This window comes from Carassius auratus, unplaced genomic scaffold, assembly GCF_003368295.1.
Source record: "Carassius auratus strain Wakin unplaced genomic scaffold, ASM336829v1 scaf_tig00214186, whole genome shotgun sequence".
NCBI lineage: Eukaryota > Metazoa > Chordata > Actinopteri > Cypriniformes > Cyprinidae > Carassius > Carassius auratus.
The window spans coordinates 366,337-383,871 of NW_020527548.1; the positions used below are offsets into that span (position 1 = coordinate 366,337).

Sequence of the window (17,535 nt, forward strand, 5' to 3'; positions counted from 1 at the left end):
GAAATGAGTCATGAACATATGAGAATGTATCACTATCTTTTGGGCTAAAGGCTTAATGGAGCTGTTTAAAGTAACCATGTGATCAAATTATTTGGCACAGATGCAATTCAGTGCGTGTGTCCTCCTCCTGTGTGAAATAATGATTAATACCAGTTAACACTGTTTGATTATGGCCTTGGAGGTCACAGTTGGAAGCTGTTAGCCCCGGCTGACCTGTTTAGCCCTTGCATGCTCAGTGGAAATGCGGCTAATAATTTTTTATTGGCATATAACTGACCAAATCAAACAAACATAAATGGAGAAAGGCGGGGCCCCCTACACAGCGGGGCCCATGGGCTGCAGCCCGGTCAAACCCAGTGGTAAGTCTAGCCATTCCCAACACTCTCCTACACTTTGCTGGCTCTGCAGACATGCACATACACTCTAAGACTTCCTCTTTTTTATTTATTTATTTATTGATTGATTGATTAATTGTCTTCACCACCTGGTTACTGTTGTAAAATGTTGGGTGATTCAAAGTAAAAAGATTGCAAGTGACGTCACTTGTGCAAGTGCAGTCTTAGAGTACATGTCTGTGGCTAGACCCTATTGGGAGTCTGACCTGCTTTTGGTATGGTTAAGCTCCTGTGGCTGTCTGTCAGTGGCCTAACTGATCCCTCCCTCCGCACCCCACACATCCCAGCGCCTCATGGGGCCCTCAGCTGACCGGTCTAATCCTGCAGGCATTAGTGTACTGCTAGGAATTCAGATTGGTGGCAGGAGGTTGGAGTCTGTGGTGTGGCCTCTAGGGGATAAAGACTGTGGGGTCATTGAGAGCAAACTTGGGTTCATTGTCCTCCTGGCCTCTATGGGGCAATCAACAATTCTTCTTTAATTTTTCAGTCGAATATTTATTTGTGAATTGCGCTCTAAGGTTTGGTTTGGTATATTGATCATGTTGGCCCAAGAAGGGAACATTACTCTAAGAGCAGTCAAAACTTTTTTTGGGAAAAATAAGTTCTTGTGATGTGCCACCGTTATTAAAATTAACTGATTTGCAGCCATTAGCCAGCTCAAAGGTCAGCACGCTTCCTTGTAGAGCTGAGCCCATTTTGAACCCTTCTGTTGACAGTGTAACAGCTGAATTTGGGATTAGGGTGAACCTGAGCTCCATATCTCCCTATACTTCCCCAGGGAGATTGGGCCGAGCAGCTTGGGGGGTAACTGTGACAACGACTCAGTTGACGGCTCAGGGTGGCAGCGTGAGCGTTAAATAACAGTCTCTTGCCTTTTGTCAACGATAGGGGAAACATGAGTGGGATGCGCAACAGGTGCGACATAGAAAAGTCTCCCCTTACACTCTGCACACCTCGGGACACACCCCCACACTCCTTAAAATACAGTCCTACTACAAGACTGCTGCCAGCTGCTTGCGTATGGGTCTTTGTGTGCATTTATATACATAAATGTGTGTTGATGACCTTGTGAGATGGCATACAGAGAAGTACTGTGTAGATGAAGACTGCCACATAATCTTAATGCGATGCAAGTGTAAATGAGATTAAGGGATGAGAGAAGCAAAAACACAACTGCTGATGTGTTGGCTGCAACCTACAGCTGGAAGTCTGATGATTACGCCTCGTAGCCACTCAGTTTCATACCACTCACTTCCTGTTTGGAATGTCCAAAGATGACTGACAAAGTCCTACAGCCATCCAGCATTGCAACAGGTGTCCTGTGCTGAAATCCATATCTACTTTCATCCTTTCTTGCCCTAGGCTCTCTTATCACACAAACAGCAGCAGGTGTGTCTGCTCGGTGAGTTTCCTGATGCCCATGACTTCAGAGACTCTAGTGGATCTGCCATTTGGTGAGCGAGGGGTCTTTTCAGATTTTAAGAGACGGCAGATGTACGTCTGCCTTCCGTGGGTGTGCTGGAGAGGCAGCACCTCATTGATGCAGATATATGCCAGATCTCTGTGCTTAGAAACCCTTGTAATCTGGTCTTTTCCACCATTCAAATCCGCGAGATTACTTGATTTAGATTTCACTGAGATTTTAATTTTGGACAGGAGGGAAAGGCCTCCGTTCAGCATCTGTTTACCCCCAGATGGCCATCGTCGCCCTGTTCCCTCTAATTAAAATACCCCAGAGAGAGAGAGAGAGAGAGAGAGAGAGATGGAGAGGTAGAAGTTTAAAGAGGTAGGTAAAGGTCCAAAAAAAAGAAAATCCTTTACCACTCCCCACATGGCTCAGGTAGGCCAGGTGTCTCTGTGCAGGCCCACCTGCTGCCGCTCTTTTCTGATAAGCACAATAGCAGACAAAGACTGTACAACTTTCTTTGATTAAAAGTGACTGAAAGCAAGAAGCAACACGGTTCAGTGACACCTGAGTGTTTGATGCCAATGCGAAACATGTGCAGGCAAATTAAAAGGAGTTAATCCTATAATGCTGTTTGGATCTCATTTGGTGCATGAAACATTGTCATGATCCATACTTTCAGTGTTTTTTTTTTTTTTTTTTTTTTTTTGCTGGGAAATCTTTGTTGAGTTGGAAGTAATTGGTTTTGATTTATTGAAAAAATTATATTTGGTGAGCTTAAGCAAAAAGCTATTAGTGCTTTTACTTTCCAGCAATTAATATATATATATATATATATATATATATAATTTATTATATTTGATACAATATGTATTTGAGGTATATTAAAATCATAATTGTAATAAATGTAATGATATATTATGAATATTTTTTGCACAATATGCATTTTATTATTTGGTTGTCATTCAGGTTTTCTGAATACCTGTCGCATTATAATTCTTTTATTGTGCTTGTTTAATATTATGGATGTTGCTGTTGTTGTGTTTCAGGATTATGTCATACTTTGTGGTGTCATGTGGTTTTGCAGTAATTGTAAACAAGCACAGGGTGATAAGGAAGTAAACTGCATTTGGAGTCATTCCAGTTGTTGGCCCAGGGTCAAATTAGAAACTGTTGCATCCTTTTTGCCAGATGTGGTGGAACTGTTTGACAAAGAATTAGATTTTCTGCAGTAAGCATTTAACTATAATATGTACTTTGCAAAAGCTGGATCTACATAAAATGCATAGTATGTTTTGTTTTGTTTTTAAACTAAGAGCCTTCTTGCATTTTAAGGGTGTTTTCAGTGCATGTTTCTCTGTGACAGTGCTAGACTTCTGTAACGTGCCTCAGGCAAACAGGTGTGAAGGCTGGATGATATTATCAGCAGTGTCCTTGTGAGATTGTGACTTTCCCAAATTGTCTGTTGTTGTCATTTTGAGCTGGGCTGCTTGTGATCTCTTAAAAGGGTTTAAACAGCAAAAAAAATATAGTAGCAGTTGTAAATGCAGCAGTTTTGTACTAACAAGAAATCATGTTTGTTAGTGCTTAGTGTTAGTTTTAGAATTTCAGAAATGTTTGACCCCAGAAGGTTGTCAAAATGCATTCTGGAAATTGTAAGAGGCCAGGTTTCTTCCTTTTTAAATAAATTTTTTTTAAAAAATGAAAAAAATGTGTAACAGTCTTCTTGTATGCAAACACTCCATTTTTATAGCACTATTGTGCAATGCGGTAATATGAATGAATAAACAGTCTACACATCTTCAGACATCTTGAGAGATCTTTCATATTCAGTGTACAAGAAAAAGAAATAAAAAATAAAGTCTAGGATGTCACTTCAAGTAGTTGTAGACAGTATTGTAGACAGTATTTGAACATAGCAGCTCCAAAAAAATATTGTGCTAGACAGATGCTGCTTTGACACTGGTGATCACAGCAGGAACATTTTAACTGTTCATGTCTTCACCAGGACATAATTAAGCCTCCCTGAGCCAAACCACTGCTATTGGTCATAGTGACCCTTCAGTGACCAGAGTTAGCTTTCTTGGATCAAATCAAATTGCATTAGTTAATTGCTGAGCAAGTTGTTTTCGCCACTAAAAAAGGCTAGAGATGCAACATTTACTTTTTAGCTGAGACAGTAATACTTTTAACAATAATTACTTTGTTTCTGCCTTTATTAATTTGTAAAACTCCAACAATGCACCATGGCAATGCCAATTTTATCTTTAAACTACCTTGTTTTAGGACATGTTAGTGTAGTTTTTTCTTAGGTGGTTTTGTATACCTTGTAAAACCCCTTTCCATGAATATGATAATAGTTTATTACAGTTCTATTTACTACTAGTTATTACTACCAGACACCATTTAAAACATGGTGCCACCCCAGTACTGCACATAGAATGTAATATTATTGAAAAATTCTGAATATTCCCAAACAGATCAAGAGTCTTTAATGTTGTCTTAAAGGATATGGTCAGAGTTATGGTATGATATGGTAAGAGTTTAATTGCAGCACCAGACAGCCAAGGTCAGAGGAGAGATGATTTCGCTAATGGAAGCTTTTTATTCTTTCTTATATCATTTCTTCTCTTGTTTTGAGGAGTTTAACCTATAATTGATGTGGATAATGTGGTCGTTGTGTCTAATTAGACAAGGAAGAGGATGTGAGTAAAGCATGACAGCAGGTCATGACCTCTCATTTAAAGACAGAGATGAGTTTCCCTCCTGCTGATAGACAGATTTTTAGATTATGACAAAAGATTGCTTCTGTTCCAGACGGCCAATTGTGATTTATTTCTCTCAAAGGTTTGTGTTAAAAGTATTTTAAATTTTTCTCAACATTTCAGAATGCCTGTTCAGTGTTTTTGTAACAAGTTCTGAGCACACGAAGCGTTGCTTACCAAGCCAAGCATTGGTTTGGGTTTTTATGAACAGCCTAAATATTAAACTTTGGAACCTAACTCAGCCTGCACCATTTGCGCTGCAGACATGAATGATGCTTCAAATCATGAAAAGAGATTTTTTTTCTACTTGGACCCAGAACACCCTAATAAACCTAATATTTTCTGAAGTTTAAGTGCTTTTTGTGTGTCTGTGACTTTTTTTCCTCTGCATGTGTTTAATGTACAGGCCTCTCATGATCTGTGGATGTCTGCTGTAATGTGCGTGGATCAATAGCGTTGTGAACGGCAGAGTGTGCTGACAGAGTCAGAATGCTGTTTGAGATTATTGCGCGGCAGTGATTCAGCAGGTTCAGGCTGCTGCAGGCCCTTCCCACTTCTCCATACTGATTCACTGCACCACACTATAGCCAGACGTATTCTGTTCCCTTCTTCCCTTTTGCCTTCAACATTTTGAATTGTTAGATGAACACATTTTAGAATCCCATGATAGTATTTTTTACCTTAAGTCCTTGTATGTTAGCCTTTCCCCCCTAACCAGCAAATCATGGTCATTGTTTTCCCCAAAGCACTCAAGCCTGGAAGTTAATAAAAGTAATTTATCCATTAGCCTAAGGTTTAACATTAACATTACTCAATTAGAATTTGTCTGAGAACATCAGCTTAGTACAGTGTTCAGACCATTACATTGCTCCTTGTTTATTCTGCAGGTTTAATCAAGATGCTGTTTAATCAGTTTCATCTTTTGTCAATTTATCTTCCGATTCTTCAGGACCTGCTAGCAATGTGCCACCAGTTTACGGTCTGGATGTGACAGATGTGACCAATTGGGAGGCTACTGTACTTACTCCTGCTCTAGAGATCCTGGGCTGCCTTCAAAAGGTTTGACTTGTTTTCTTTCTGGTTTAGTTGGCAAATAATGTCTCCTTCACACCCCGCTGTTCATCATTTGTCTTGTGGACCCAACCATGGCAGTTCTGCAAAATAGTTTGTGTTGCTAGTTCCCTGTCAGTGATTTTTGGTGGCATTTTCTTACTTAAGAGTTATATTTATTTATTTTTAAGTAATAAGTCATTTTATTTTAGGGCTTTTGCTTTTAAAATAATTTCAGGGAGAACAACCATCTGCACAGCCAATCAGAGCAGAGGGGGTGGATTCTCGCAACAAGCGGAGTCATCATATGTGCGACCTGTGTGAGAAGGTGATCATTGGTGACTTCGAATGGACAGGTGAGTTTCTTCTCTTCAAACCAATGCATTCTCAAACGTCTTGCAACAAGAAACAAGAAATAAAAAATAAAAAACCTTCAAGTTTGTCCTGTCCTGTTCTCCAGCACACCAGAAGTCCAGAAACCATCTTTATCAAGTCCGCACAAGGAGAAAGGCCTCAGATCAGGACCCAAACGCTACCAAACATCAAAAATGTCAGTGACAGGCAGTTACCTGTACTATAGCGCTCCCCTCTTTGGAGCTATTGGGGTCGAGCTCACAGGCGGACCAAAGAAATTAAGTTTTAGATCAGTGTGCTTTCAGATTGATAGTTTGGCAGTGAGCAGCAGTGATATCTTAACTCTCCCTGTGGAGTTGCAGAACACACTTCCGGTTCTGTGATTTTTGGACACGAGGATTTGATGTTTTTCCCATCTGCCACAGACCAAGGGGTACGGCTGATGTCTGGATTTGGATTCTAGTGCTGGACAGATGTCTTTCCTGCTGTTTTGTCTGAGCGGTGCACTTTATAACCACATTGCACCGTGTCTGATGCTCTTTTAAACCACACTGTGGCGAGCTGTACTAACCACTTTGGCTGTTCTGACTGAACTCGAAACACATCACTGCTGATCTTGGATTACTGCATCACATTTTTTTGCTGCGGATCAAGAATGGAGGTTTTTTTTTTTTTTTGTTAAATTTGGTGCCAGATTTAATTTGAAAGCCTTACATTTTGTAATTGTCTGATCAGTTTGGTTCAGAATCTAACTATGACTTCAAGCGGTGGACGTTCATCCTCAGGATTACCAGTGCCTTTGCTCTGTGATGACGTCCAACCAAAAACTTAATTTATAACACCCTCATGCCGTTCCAAAACCATTAATTCTTACATGCAACATGTCATATCAAAGAATGTCCACCCTGCTCTTTTCCATACATTGACTTAATAAATTATATTATATGGCATATATGTATTTTTTCGTCTCATTGTAACTTGTATGGAAAAGAGCAGTGTGTACATTCTTCAAAATATCTTCTCCACAGAGTTCACAAAATGATCTGTCTGTCACTGTATATATTATGTAAATGTAATTAAAGAGCATTTTATCATTTTTAGAATGACGTATCTAAACAGATCTGTGTTCATTATCTAATCAAACGAGTTAGAAAAACTTTTTGCGTGAAGTCATCCGGGTTGCTTGGCGATGAGCCACCAATACCTGCTCATACGGGAGCATGACTGCCTTCAATCCTTGGCTGGGTAACAAAGATTACCTAATTTTTCTTTCTCCTTCTCTTTTGGTTCCTGCTCCTTATCGATGTATGTGCTTCAGTGTGGAAATACAGCAAGTTCACAATATAACACACATTAACCTCCCTGCCCAGGCTAAATATACATCACACATACAATAGCTGGAAGGGAGAGTGGCTGTCCCATATTTGCACTGATTTGGGTCACTGATTTGAACTGAGCGGGTGCTGGTGATTCCAGTATGAGGGAGTGAGAGGCAGCCTCTCATCCTTGTGTGTGCAATTGTGAGTTTTATTTTAGCTCTGTGAGAGACCAAAGCTTGGCGGGAAAGTCTTAGTGGGTCAGCTGAGTTTCCTCTTGAAGGATAGCAGCTCATTTAGTTCAGGGAGTTTTCTCAAGGATGAAAGCGAATGGAAAAAGAACAAAGACAAACAGCAGTCAGTTGGCTTTTGTTGACCTTGCATGTCATCTGACTGTTTATTCCAAGAAATAGTAGTACTTAACACTATTTTAGTAGTTTGACCAATGCTTTTAAGATTTTTTTTTTTTTTTTGTATTATTTATTTACATACCCTTTTGCCTTTCTTCTGTGGAATGCAGTGGGAAATTTTGAAGAATGTGCTGGTCGCTCATTTCAATTCAGTGACAATGAATGACAATCTGTTTTGTTTATATGCAGTTTGGTTGTGCAGAACATTTGTTTACCTCACACTGGGATGATTTAATGATTCTGTTTCTTCCCCCTTCCCTCACAACTGCTGATTCATTCCTTGAATAAAAGAAAACTTGCAGATGTAATACTTAAATAGCGCAAGTTAAGCCACGCTGAGAACTGGAGAATTGGGTCAAGTTTGGTTGGATAATTATCCTGTTATGTTCAGTCGTGTTTCGATTTCCAATAGCCCATTTAAAACACGTATAGAAAGTCATGATTATAAAAGAACTGCGTAAAGTGTGCACTTAATCATAAGGCTCACTCCCAATGCACATAGTATTACTTATATACTGTATTGCACATAGGTATAATATCTGGCCCTTTTTGGATTCCTGCATCTATATGCCTGCTTATAAATATTATGTGAAGTATTTGTTTTGGTTTAATTTTGGGATTTGTGTAACTCATTTGTTGTCATTACATTGTAGGAATTACATTGATCTCAGCATATCTGTTTATTTTAGTATATTTTAAAATGTAATTTATTCCTGTGATGACCGCTGAATTTTCAGCATCATTATTCCAGTCTTCGGTGTCACATGAAGAAACATTTATTTCATATCCAGGTTCAGCAACATTTATTTGAAATAAAAATCATTTGGGACATGGAAATGTAACTTTTGGTCCTTGCTAAACCGTTCTTACTGACCTTGAGATTTTGAATATTATTTATCAGTTTTTACTTTGTGCAAGTATGAGAATTGGGATTCAGCCTATATGTGTTGGTGTGTTGTTGAGTGACTTATCAGGACGTGTATCTGTGTGGAGTGAATAAGCGTCATGGTTAGACACAGTCCATTCTCTCCACTGGCCCCCTTCAAGGTCCGGTAACCTCTGAAACCTGACCGACATGCATGAGTCGGTTTCCTTTCCTTGTCTTATCTTTCTCTCCTTCACTTTCTCCATGTCTCCTCTCTCCTTACCTTTCTCCTCCATTACCTGAATAACTGCTTAAATGGGGAAGTCATGTCTTCATATTCTCTCAGCTTTTCCCATTCTCCCTCCGCTATCCGCTTTCTCTCTCTTGCAGTAATGAAAGCAAAGAGAATAAATCATGTTGTTCTGGAGTGCAGTGGAACAGTCTGCACACACAGTCCTTACCTGAGGTCAACTTTGTGATTGAGTAAGTTATAGCCATGCAGCAGACTGTGCTTCAAACTCACCATCTCCCCTCACTGGGGAGAACAAGTGAGAGTTAAGGTGTATATATTGCATTGCATAAACCAGAACGCTGATAATATGCCTTTTAACCTGCTGTACTGTGACCTGTATCTGTGTCGTATCTGTTTGCATTGAGGCGTGGGCACTGTCAAGAATGTCTGCGTCTGTTAATCTCTACTATAACTCAGTAGTTATTAATGACAGGTGTGTGTAGCTTTTATGGATTTATTTCTTTATTTATGCCAGAATACTGTGGTATTACATTTGAATGGATTGGTTTCAAGCTAGAGTGCTTTGAAAATTGGACCGTAAACAGGTGCTGTTTTCTGGTATGATTTAGTCAATCTATGTTCCAAAACCTAGTGAGCTTCCTAACTAGGCAGCATTTAAGTCATTGTATAATACCAACTTTAAGACTCTCCTTAAATACCTAATTTTGGCCAATTTCTGGGAAGCATAGAGGTCTGCAGTGATGACCAATTTTGTAGGCCAACCTCAATGTTTGAATTACCCTGGTTCCCTTGACAAGAACTCAATTAGAGCTAAAGATCTTTGGCCGTACCCGATGGGTTCGGTCGGGTTCGGGCTTTATTTATATAATTTTACATGGACTCGGGCTTGTGCTCCGGTTTGCGAGGTAAATGAGCGATTATGTAATGTGTTTCGATTAGCGCCAGAAAGATGGAGGAACGGAGGCTTCCCTCTGGCGATTACGTTTTGGTTGCACCTACAACTAAAGCAAAGTCTGAGGTGTGGAAATGTTTTGACCATGTTTATAATGAGTGAATAGGAACGCGTTAAGAACATCTACAGTGGATGTAAGCCTAGCCTAATCTTGGTGAGTAAAGGTTTTTCAAATTAGAACTAATTATTAATTGTGTCTTAAATGCATAATGTAGACAGAGTATATAGGCTAATTATTCTTTTATTAAACTTTTATTAAATTTCAGCTTCTAGTGGTGAAGCAAATCCGGCGGAGCTTTTATCTTTATTTATTGTCAAACACCAATCTTATTTTAGAATTTATTTTTATTTAAGAAAGACTTGTTTTTATTGGTGCGTTGGTCTATTTATAGGCTAAATGAGCCTAGGCCTATTTAGAGTGCTGAGATGTTACGATGTTACAGAGGACTTATTTTATTTCTTAGTTCCAACTCCCAAGTGGCCTATAGCCTACGTTAGTCATGAATAAATTGTTAAAACATTTATAAATGACTCATTTTTTGTCAAAAGGCAAAAGAGCTGTGTGAGTGCGCACATTTGAATAATGTCGGCTGTAAATGGGTTCGGGCTTTTAAAAAGCTGTCAATCAAAATGTACTTGTCGGGCTCGGGCCGAAATCTGTCGGGCCTAACTTTTAAGGCCAGATTACAGCTCTAAACTCAATAGGACGACTGAGGTGCCCTTGAGCAAGGCATTGAACCCCCAACTGCTCCCCGGGCGCCGCAGCATAAATGGCTGCCCACTGCTCCGGGTGTGTGTTCACGGTGTGTGTGTGTGCACTTTGGATGGGTTAAATGCAGAGCACTAATTCTGAGTATGGGTCACCATACTTGGCTGTTTGTCACTTCACAGATTAAAAACTTTTGAATTAAAAAAAAAAAAAACTAAACGTAGGCTAAAAACAATCAATGCCACAATCACATGACTTCACCACAAAGCTTTGACAGCTTTGAGTCTTTATTTTAAACATTTTCCTTGAAAGATTGAGATAGAATTAAGAGTGTTATTTCGAAATAACAGGAAACTATCAGCAACTGCATAGTAAAAGTAAATCTTAAAAAACACAAGGTGGTATTTCTGACGTATTTAATGGCATAAAATAAAAATATATTGAACTTGTGTTAACCACAAACCTCAGCCAAAAGCCCATAGACTTCATGACGATGGAAATGGAAGTTTTGAAGAATTGCAAGAACAATATATCTAATGCATGTGTCCTTGGATGTAGAAGGCAGTCCTCTGGGGAAAACGGCAACTAGAAATGTAATTCTGCTTCATTCAATGAAGAGTTTTTATTTAAAAATAGTTTACACAATAGTTAATAAAATAATAAATAAAACTAATAAAAAAACTATTTTATTATCTGTGTACTCTGTATTGTAACTGATGTATTTCGGAATTAGCTTACGTGCAACGTGTTAACACCAAACAACACTGGAAACCACATTTACCTTAAGAAAGTACATGAAAGTATGCTTTCTTTGTTCATGCAATGTAATTTTCATAAGGATAATCCATTGATGTCTGCAGACAACGGCACACATGCAAATGTTAGTCCAACTTTGTGTCTGACAGAGCGCAATGAGGAAAATAGATTAGGCTACCTGGGTCTTTAGAAAAACCGGGCTGTGCATGTTTTATGAAATTTCTATCGCAAGCCCTAAATGCACATACCCCGTTTGTATTAAACCCAAGTATACCTTGCAGGGAGCAGGGCAATTTTGTAACCAAGTTTAAATGTGCCTGAATTGGACTAGTCTTCTATATATCTTTCTTTTTGTCTGAGCGGTTTGGATTAGGTCTGTGTAGTCAGAGTCAGTATGATCGCTCTTAAACTTGCCTTGCGAGTCTACAAGATAATCCTAATCCCTTTAGACAAAACACCAGACCATCTGGAGCTAGCCTGACAAATGCGGCTAATCTACACGCCACAGCCAGGCATTCACAGACACTGATGGCAATTTAACACGCAACCAACACAACTACCATGGACAGACGTGTGAGCAATGTTGGTCTCGTCTCCTAAGTACAGCAACTGGATGTAATTGAAAATGCAGTGTTTGATAGTGACGGCACACTATGAACACTCGTAATGAACCCTGAAGAGTGAATCAGTCCTTTTTTTGCCCAGAATAGTGTGGAACTGTGAATAATATTTACCAGAAGTTAAGAGTAAGGGTAGTAGTAACGTTGTTGCAAGGTTTGGACACAAACATTGCATTTTGTAATCACTCGTTTTCACCATAAACTCATTTGAGAACCCATAATACGGGACTGTGTTGACATTCAAAATACCCATGACTTCAGCACTAGCACTTGTTTTTAACACCGTAACCATGCTGTCAGCTGGAAAACTCATTATTTACTGGCAGAAGACATCATGTTATCTTTATAAGAGAACTAGGATATCTCTCTCAGATTTAGCTCTAACCCAAACACATGGTACTAACGCCAAACTTTAGTGAAGGCCTGGTCCGCTATCTTTTCACATTCATGCTCTCAAGGTTATAATTTGTGGCCTTTTTTCTCAGCTGGATTCCTGACATGTTTGATGGCTATTTAGTCTGGTTTGAATGTTTATCATGTCATAGTTTCTCAGCCGAATGAGCCTGGAGTTTAATTTGGAGGGAATCTGGACAGGAATGAGGGAAACCCTTCTGTATTGTCTGGACTGCATAACTTGACTCAATTAAACATACATTTAATCCATTTTCAGTTCCTCTTTGCACGATTGTGGTGGTTAGATGCTGGCAGGGTGGTTGGGACGGCCCGTTTCCTTGTTTGAGTTGGCTGCCAGCCTGTCTGCTACTTTGTGTCCCCATTTGACCTCAATCAATAGGTGTCCTGCCACTTAACAATACATTTACGTCTGTATATGTTTATGCTCTCACCCTACAACTCCCTAAATGCTCTATGGATATTGTTATTCTAACCCATAGTATTTTCATCTGAAAGCCTCAGGGTATTGTTATCTGGATTAAAACGCTGAACTTGAATTCCACACATCTCTCAGCGTGAAAGTCATGCAAAATAAACAGAGACTCATATTTACGAAGCTTGAAGCTCATTCCTGTGGTGAGGGAAGGACCTTGCCTGGTAATGTCCCAATAACAGTGGATTGGACACACTAATGTGGCCTAACATGATCTGTTCGATAAAAGCCCATCAGTTCGCAATAACAGACTTTACCATCAATACCACAGGGAACGGTCTTAGCCATCACTTGGGAGCAGCATGTTCCCTTTTAAACACAGAGTGGTTTTCTCTGTCAGCACTTCCTCAGCTTAAACGGTTGCAGTTTTGTTTCTTATGGTTTGAGTGTCTGTGTCCGTTGAACCTGGTGAATCTGCCCTAGGCATTTCCCTGGTCAGGAGGCCTCAGATTTGCATGTACCTTGATACAACTGTAAAGTAACAACAGTTAACTGACTTCCTAGGAATGAACACCCTATAAACGTTTAAGAATATCTGCTGAGATAAGATGAGGAGAGATAAACAGACTTTTGAGGTTGGCGTAAGCTTGATCCACACTGGAGCTTAGACAAGAAAAATCTTGTACAGTGAGCAACCACAGGTTAAAATATGAAATTATTATTTATGATTTTTTTTTTTAGAAGGTTTTTTTTTTTTTTGCTCACCAAGACTACATTCATTTGAGCCGAAATACAGTAAACTAATATTGTGAAAAATTATTAAAGTTTAAAATGTTTTTTCTTAAAATTTTGCAAGTTTAATTATTAGCATGTCCAGCTAATTTCTTATTTATAATTAATTATCATTTTAACACCTTTTTTTTTTTTTTTCTGTTTCATGAAGACTTTAATTAATTAAAACTTGGAATTTGTCCCATTTATTTTATTATCTTCAAGTTTATACATTTAACATAAGTGTAGATCGGAAAAAATATTAATAACTAAGTACAAAAAATGACATTAAATATTTGTATAAAACTTATTCACAGATGTTATATAAAATATTGATAACACTATTTTAAGGCGTCCTTGTTACACGTTTGTACTTGTACATGTACTTACTATTATAATAACAATTAATCATGCATAATAACATGCAAGTAACCCTAACCCTAATCATATAGTAAGTACATGTAGTTCATTAATATTACTCAGAATGTATAATTACATTGTTACAAAGACACCTTTAAATAAAGTGTACCCAAAATAATTTATATTCCAAATAACATTTCCCAATGATGTTTACATTTGTTTCTCTGCATAAATTGCAGTCTTTTTACATTTACACACCATTTATAGCTGCCTTCATGTTTTAAGAATGGGTTCCTTCATAGGAGGATCATCATATTTGGGGTCCGTGGCATGAAATGTTCAAAAACCCCAGGACTATAGGTAACACGCAGCTGTGGGAAAGAGCTGATGAACAGAAGCTTGGCTTGAACACATGTCCTTGGCAGGAGTAGAATAACAAGAAGCGGGTTTATGTAACTGTACTCTTATTAAAATCTTTTTTTACGAGCGCAGTCAGTCTCCCACATCTTCCATTTGTGCCTGTTCCTTTTTCTGACCACAGTTTGTGTCCTTTGGTCAGTTGTCGTTGTTGAGGAAGCCTGCCAGTCGAATGCAGGATATCTCTGGACTTGTGTTTGTTGTCAGAAGCCCTCTCAGGCTTATGGTAAGCAGCCACCTGTTAAAAACACGCTGCTGACTCACTCTGGTTTTGTTTGACAGGATGCACCACACTCATATGTTCTCATTCATTCTTACTGCCAGCTGGCAAGGCATTGGGGATTCTCAACTCTCATACTGAAGATGCACTTGAATATGTCCTTTTATCTCTCTTTTTTTCCCCATCTCACTCTCTTGCTTTCTCTCTTACCGAGGCTAACCTCACTGCCTTTAGAGATTTGGAGGACGAGTCCGTTCAGCAGCGGTTGGTGTAAATAGGCCCATGCTAGACTGAACTCGTCCTTGGGATGTTTCAATAACGTCTTGGCTCTTTTCTTTGCCAGACTGATTCCCGTCTCCACTTCTGTTCTTCCCAAGCTCCCACTCGCAGACCAGCTCTCTCTCTTTCTCGCAATAAAAGGGGAAAAAACAACACTCCTCCATCACAGATTTTCATCATTTTCACCTCATGAGCAAGTTGCATTCTCGCATAACTTTCTTACGTCAATGTTGCATCACCTTTTCTGTTGTGTTTGAGTTGTTAATTATGCTGGAAGGAAGTTGAACTGGCCAAAGGATGATTTCATCTGAATAAGTGTTACGATTATTTAGACTGCACTGTGTATTAAAAATAATAATAATAATAAAATAAAAATTATTACTATAATAATTTGTTTTGTTTTGAATATCTTCATTCTGATTTTAGTGGTTATATAAAACAAGTTTGATTAATTTAAATGAATGCAATAGTATTACAGAGAGATTTATGCTTTTAAATTTACATCAAAGATTTCCTTCATTCTAGTATAGCATGTGCAAGAATTTAATGATTCAATTAGTCATTTTTCAATAATGATGTACTTGAGTAATTATTTAATAACCATGTGAGAAGAGCATGTAGTGATTTAAGCAGTCCTTACATTAATCAGTTTGACAGAGTGCAACGGAAGACCAATCAGAATCAAGCATCCCAGATAGATTTATGCAGCGCTTTTTGAAAACTTTGGTGCATGCTGTTGCAGTTGTGATAATTGTGGTGGTGTAATGGCTTTTAGTAGCTCAAAGGTGCACAAAAATAAGCCTGGAAGTTTTAGAGCATTACGCTATCTGATTGGATGAAGCAGACATGTGTCGGCAATGTGAAGTGGAGTGCTTCATTCTCCAGCTAGGTCAGAGAGGACGCATGCCACTGATCTGATGTGAGAGGCCTGCAGGGAGAAATCTGAGGTTCTGCTGTCTGCTTTGTGTGTGCGTGGCTGTCCTTGTGTGAATGTTGCCACTATTAGGAGGAAACCGGGGGCAAAGAGTGCAGTTTAGACGCATTTATTAAGCACGCATTTCTGAGTGAGCTTAATTACCTTGTGTTTGCACACTTCAAAAATGTCTTGGTGGGGAACAGTAGCCAATTTGCATATTAATGTCATGTAAGAGCGTGCTGGGTTTCTTGTGACTTTGCCGTAGACTGTTAAAGCTCTGCAGATTTCCTGCTGTGTTATGTAATCTGAGGGCAGTGGGGTCTTTCCTGCTATTTTTTTTCTTCTCTTCCTTGAGCTGCGCAGCACCTCTCTTCCAGAACTTCCTGTTTTCTCAGCGGCCCACTGGACTCTTTCCCAGAGACGGGATGAGAGGTGCTCAGCCTGAAGATACGCCCACCATGACTCACAGAGAGCTGGTTTTCCCCCAATACCCCAGAGTACTACTCTGCCCTTCTGCACGTTTAATTTGCATCATAAACACTTCGGATATCATAACCATAATATGCCCTGTGCTTGTGTCGTGCTGTTGTGTTTTTGTGATGTATTGCTGAGATGAGCATTACTATTGTTGTTCCTAATATTTAGGGTTACACAGTGTCCTCTTATCCAGGCTTTTAAGTCGAAGCATGCATTTTATTAACAGTATAAGGCATGCCGTGTAGTCATTCAGTGAATTATGTTGTCACCCATAAAAATACTAGATTTTTATAGGCATATTTGGTTTCATGAAGAACTTTAGCATCCATTTATAATCTAATCTTTATAATTCTTTATAATGGGGAAAAAAAAAATGTTCTTAAGGTTATTAAAAGAGTGTAAGAAACATTTAATAAGACAGAGCTGAAGTGTATGTGGGCTAGATGAGGTAAGGCAGTCGGTCTGGTTGTGATTGTTGACCCTGCAGCTAGAAAATGTTGGAAAGAGAGCTGAAAGAATGGCCCAGTCACATTCACTTCATACCACAACACTGTTAAGTCATTCTTACTATGCAGTATGCATGCAATCATCTGTGCATTTATATACTGGCTGATCCAAACCAGTGTTACTTTATTATGCATTTTTCTTTTCTGTGAAACACAGAAAGATCTTTAAATCAATTGTTTTTGGTTTCTTTATTACTTTAAATGCGATTGTCATTCTAAATACCTTGTTGGATCGTAATTCCTTATAAACATTTTGGTCAAATTCAAACTCTTGAAATAAAACAACAACAACAAAACTTATGACAGCCAAGGCCAGTGAAGAAAGTGTTAATTATGAAATGAACACTGTCGAGAAGCTAACTGTCGATGCCACACTAACTCTGTTTCACAGCCTGTTTCATGCGATTGTGTAAATATGATATAACTGAAGTCTGAGCTTGACCAGATCGTATTTCTGAAAGTACCATTTTATAGAAGCACTTCCTTACATTACAACACGTCCACGTTTTTGATAAGTTACACGGCTCAAATGGCACTGCATAACTGGAATGACTCGTTTATGAAAAAAACTGTGCGAACGCACACACAGACTCAAGCCGGCAAAAATCCCGCCAAAAAACTCTCAGCTGCGCAGATGAAGAAACAGTTGAGGGGAAAACAGTCTTTAACAGCAGTGAGATTGAAGATATCACCGTTTGTTCTGTGTTTACCTGAACAGTTTTTCCTCACCACTGTCTATGTTTAGTTTGTCAATATATGGGTCAATACGCAGTAAAAGGGTCTTGGTGTATACGTGTGTGTGTGTGTGTGTGTGTGGTGTCTGTCTTAAATAACAGCTCTGCAGTCGCTTTTGTGTCCTAGCTTGTTTCCTCCTCTCATTTAAAGTAACCTTTCATTTTTCTAGCTATTTCGC

At 38.9% G+C, this 17,535-nt stretch overlaps 1 pseudogene; it reads left to right on the forward strand.

Annotated features, from left to right (window-relative positions):
- The window catches only part of LOC113091465 (tRNA dimethylallyltransferase-like), a 41,248-nt pseudogene extending 34,179 nt beyond the window's left edge, over positions 1–7,069 (forward strand).
- Positions 7,070–17,535: the final 10,466 nt, after the last annotated feature.